The sequence below is a fragment of the Pseudopodoces humilis genome, chromosome 2 (genome assembly GCF_049639895.1).
Source record: "Pseudopodoces humilis isolate 2021_Gansu_Grassland_sample_001 chromosome 2, ASM4963989v1, whole genome shotgun sequence".
Lineage (NCBI taxonomy): Eukaryota > Metazoa > Chordata > Aves > Passeriformes > Paridae > Pseudopodoces > Pseudopodoces humilis.
This window is the reverse complement of record NC_142201.1, coordinates 62,002,402-62,007,836: the sequence shown is the minus strand read 5'-3', so window position 1 is coordinate 62,007,836 and position 5,435 is coordinate 62,002,402.

Sequence of the window (5,435 nt, the reverse complement as noted above, 5' to 3'; positions counted from 1 at the left end):
TGGCCCTGTCTGGATGCCAGGCAGTCCCCCAAGCCACTCTATCACTCCTCTCCACAACTGGGTGGAGAAAGAAAATATAACGAAGGATTCATGGGGTTAAGGACAGGGAGAGATGCCTCACCAAATACCATTACAAGCAAAGCAGACTCAGCTTGGGGATAGTTAACTGAATTTATTACTAAAAAAATCAGAGCAGGATAATGAGAAGTAAAATAAATTTTAAAACCACCTTGCCCTCACCTGTCCCTTCTTTCCAAACTCTACCTCCTTCCCCCAAGAGGAACAGGGAGGTGGGGAATGGGGATTACAGTCAGCCCATCACTCATTGCTCCTGCCACACTCAAGTAGCCCTTGCCCTGATCCAGTGTTGGGGTCCCACCCACCAGAGACAGTCCTCCACAAACTTCTCCGTGAGTCTATCCCATGAACAAAAGTTCTCCATGAATCGCTCCAACATAGGTCACTCTCCCTTGGAGTGAAGTCCTTCAGGCACAGCCTGCTCCAATATGGGTCCCCCCAAGGGTCACAAGTCCTACCAGGAAACCTGCTCCAGCATGGACCTCCCACAGGGCCACAGCCCTCTCTCAGGCATCCACCTCCTCCACAAGCTGCAGGTGGATCGCTGCATCTCCATGAAACTCCATGGGCTGCAGGGGCACAGCTGCCTCCCCATGGTCTGCACCAGGGGCTGCAGGAGAATCCCAGCTCTGGCACCTGAAGCATCTCCTGCCCCTTCTTCTCTACTGACCTCAGTGTCTGCAGTGTTGCTCCTCTCACACATTCCCACCCCACTCCTCTCTGCCCACAACTGTATCTGTCCAATAACTTTTTTTCTCTCCTTCTTAAATGTGTTACCACAGAGGCATTACTATCATTCCTGCTGGGCTCAGCTTTGGCCAGCAGAGGGTCAGTTCTGACACTGGCTCTGCTGGACACGGGGGAAGCTTCCGGCAGCTTCTCACTGAAGCCATCCCTGTAGCTCCTCCATCACCCAAACCTGGCCATGCAAACCCAACACACCCCCACAAGAACTTGTGCTCTTCCCAAGTTTCTGCTACAGAGTACTACCAGGAAGAGGATATGGAGGAGCTGGCTGGCTGCTCCTGCGCAAGAAGGGAGAGGCTAAGGGCAGGTTTCCAGTTTCACAGTTCAATTACATTTTATCTAAACAATGCCTTGCTTTTGCAGGGCTTAAGCCTCCCACTCAGGGATTCCAGCTGACACCCTTGGATCTGTCTGAAAAGGCAAGAAATCCTTGCTCTTCTCTTTCAGTAGCACTCATGACAGCACTGTTCTGTTACTATTTCTCCTGCTGTCTCTTTTTAAAGTTGAGCAATCTGAAACTATTTTGCTCTTCTTTGTACAGAAGCTGGTCTGCAGTTTTTTTCACCTCTGTCACTTCTCTACTCCTCTGGCTACACTCGAAGAGGAACAAACCACCTCCAAAGCGATGGGTTACCATTTATACTACGAAGTCACAAGATCACTCTGTATTTTTCCTCTTTCCTTAATAATTCTCACTATTCCAATCACATTTTAGCCTGCTTCTGAGTGCAGAGCTGACACTTCCAGAGAACTACTGTTAGAATCATAAAGCAGTGAAAAAAACCACAAAGCTCAACATGGGGCCCACGGTGATCAGAGCAGACAAAACTGGATGGAGGGCTGGTGGTTCGTGCTGCCACGGGTCTGGGGAGGAATGTGAGGCAGCTTGGGAGCCGTGTGGCTTTGTTCTAGCCCTTGCTTTAAGGGAAATGTTTTGCACCAATTGCACCTCAGGGGCATTCTGTGCAATGCGACCACAAACAATGGAAGGTACAAAAGTACCCTGATCTGCACCTAACTGGAAGGTGAGAATTCGACGCAGAAACCATAGGGACAGATTCACAGGTTTGTCCTCCTGGCTCTCCTAGAAGGGATGCCTTTCAGTGAGAGTCACAAACTTGTCACAGAATCAACTAGGTTGGGAAAGACCTCTGAGATAATCACGTCCAAACAATGACCCAACAACACCCTGTCAACTAGACCAGTAGTACGGAGTATTACAATTCCCCAGATCTCTTTCTCAAGTGGAATTAGATTAAGTAGGGAGAGCATCAGCGTTATGGTTGTTTCTCTGCCACATCTATCATCTTCCACTTATCAATGCTGGATCTTCACCTGCTGTTTTAGTCATTCCCTTACTGTCCCAAAGCCCTTCTGCAACCCTTTGTTTCCACTGTCACCACCACAGGGAACCCAGGGGGCCTAATTTAGCTGTAAGATTTGGGGGGGCCTTCTGCTGCCCTCTGCTCATGACAGAACAAATGACGCTGCAAAACAGAAGGCAGAGCAGCAGCTGAGAGAACAGTCACACCAGGCCACTTCTCCTCTACCTGTGCCATTTCCTAAAAGCAGGGCTGTTGGTTTTGTTTTTTTATTTTTTCATAATTGCTGGAATCCAAAATAAAAGCCTCTCTGAGCTCCTCAGAGAGAGAAAAGAATTAAAATATATTAAACCATAGATATAGAGTAAAAGTGTAGGTTTCAGTTTTAAGTAGGTAAAAGTATAGCTTAAGTGCCCTAAGAGTCAGTCCCTGTTAGCTAGTGAAAAGCCTTATTACCCAGTTTAAAGTTCAGTGATAATACCCTTCACAGATTCAACTTAGCTCTAGACATAATGAAAATATACTTTGCGTTCTTGGATAAGAAGAGATAGGATTATTCATGTAAACAGATAATACCCTATATGTAAGATTTAGGTAAAAAGAACGCTGCTTTCACATGTGAGAATTAAGTTCAAATTGGTGTAGAAAGTATTGTTTTAGAAGCGTGTTTTTAGTTGATATGATGATTTATGAATTTAATCCCCTGCATTGAAGATCAGAGAAAGAACATCGATGGAAGAAGAACAGCAGCTCCATCATCATCATCACCAACTGCTTCTGTGGCCCAGGACAACAAGGACAACAGAATGCCACGTTGTGAAGCTGCTGCCCCAAACATCGGGACTTTTATACCAGAGAGTTGCTGCTCAGAACTTGGGATTTTATGCCAAAGCTTTTAGTAAAGCCTTTAAGTTTCTAAATTCTTTGCCTTTGAGACTGATGCTTTTATACAATAAATACCTTTCTAGCAACCATCGACTGCTCATGTCTCTTTGAGACCTAGAAATATCCCCGGAATCCCCGCTGAAGCGTGGACACATAATAGTGACTAAAGGGAGGAAAACGAGAAAGGAAACAGAAAGTAAAAAGTGAGAACAGTGCTGGCAAGAGCGCAGGGCTTGCGCCACTTTCAATCCTGCTGAAACTACCAGTGTGTCTAAGAACTTGCTCTCCAGACCCAGTTCTGAAAGCATCCTTGTAAATATTCATCTTTTACACAGGAGAAGGCTAAGGCACAGAATCTCTTAGTATATCCAGAGGGCAGTAAGGAAAAGAACCCGAGTCCCCTGACTTCCAGCACGCTACTGAAACCCACTGCCCCAGCTCCCGCTCTGCTCTCCTCTTCCTTCCAGCGCAGTGCAAGATTGGATCTATAGAAGTAGGAAGAAAGAAAGAAATCACACACCTGTTACCACATACTCACTGTGTCCCTCATTTGTGCTTTGAGAGGAAAGAAGCACGGCAGGATATGTGGTATCTAAAAATGACCAACATTCACTCCCCCATTCTCCCCACGTCATTACAGAACAAAACCATCCAGATTTCTCAAGGAACGAGAACGAATAAAGAAAGCTATCTTTCTGATCGCCTTTCACTTGTGATCACATCTCGTTCGAACCCCCCAGCCGCGGGCAGGGCACCTTTCGCTACACCGGGCTGCTCAGAGCTCCATCCAACCCGGCCTCACACACCGCCAGAGATCAGGTAGCCATAGCTTTTCTGGACGGCCCGTGCCGGTGCCTCGCCACTCTCACAAGTAAAGAATTTATTCCCAGCACCTCCTCGGGCCCTCACGGAGGTCCCGGCGCCGCCTCGCGGCCCCCCCCGCTCAGCCCGAGACCCGGCAGGGTCCACTCCCTGACCCTGCGGGGAGAGCGGCGCTGCGTGACCGGCGCTGAGGAGGCCCCGCGCTCCCCCCGCCCGCGTGCCCGCTGTGGCACTTACCGCCCGCTCGCGGCGCGGCCCGGCCCGAGCCAGCCGTGACTCCCACCGCCCCCTCCCCCACCCTCAACTGTCCCGCGCGGAAGTGAGCGTGCCCGGCCGGAGCACGGAGCATGCGCGGTGGCGTCAGCCGACGCTCCGCCCCGCCTGCCCGCGCGGCGCTGATTGGCTGCCGCCCTCGCGCGGCAGGCGGGAAGGGGCGCCGCTGCTGCCCCCCTTACGTCATAGGGGAGGCGCGGGCGGGGCGGCGCCGCGCGTTCGGGCGTTCCGGGGTCATGGACCCGATACCCGGCTTCGATACCTGTGCCAGGTACGGCCGCGTCGGGCAGCCATTTCCCGAGGGCTTTCACTATGGGAAAGGCGCTATCCTGCATCCCTGCCTAGCCCCGTGTTCACCTTTCACAGAATGATAGAACTGCTGTCTAACCTAAACCTCCCTGGGTGGAGCTCCTGTCACTTGTTGCCAGGGAGAAGGTCTCGACCCCGCCCTGGCTACGCCCTCGTTTCAGGCAGTTCCATAGAGGGGTAGGGTCACCCGTGAGCCTCCTTTTCTCTGGACTAAACAGCCCCATCTCCCTCAGCAGCTCCGCACAGCAGCTGTGCTCCTGACCTTTCCCCAGCTCTGGACCAGCTCCAGCACCTCCACGTCCTTCCTGATTTTAGGGGCCCAAAAACTGAACACAGGATTTGAGATTTGAGGTGTGGCCTCACCAGGGTCAAGTAGAGTGGGACAGTCCCTGCCCTGGTGCTGCTGGCCACACTATTGCTGACACAGGCCAGGATGCCATTGGCCCCGTTGCCCACCTGGGCACAGCTGGCTCTTGTTCAGCCACTAAGGACCAGCACACCCAGGTTGTTTTCTGCCGGGCTTCTTCCCAGCCACTCTGCCCCCAGCCTGTCTGGGGTTGTTGTGACCCAAGTGCAGGACCTGGCATTTGGCTTTGTTGAATGTCCCCCAGCGAGCTCACCAGCCACATTGACTGGTGTTATAATGAGCTATGTAAGAGTTGGCTTTTGCTATTATATATTTGCTTTTGCAAATTATTATAAATTGAAACTGCTTTAATTATATAATGCAAATTGTAGTTGCTTTTGTGGACAACTGGATTGTTGTTTTGAGTGTCAGTTTCTCACAAGAGGCTCCCTGTTCCGTGGTTTCAGCAGGCAACAGTTACTGATAATTGAAGAGTCGGTGGCGGGGGTCCTCATCACATCTGTTCCTTAAATGTTATCTGACCATGCAGACATTTTTCGCTATTTTCATTATTGTAAGTTAACCACAAGTACTTTAAATAATTTTATTTTTTCATAAAAGTGACTAAAGGGAAGAAAACGAGAAAGGAAACA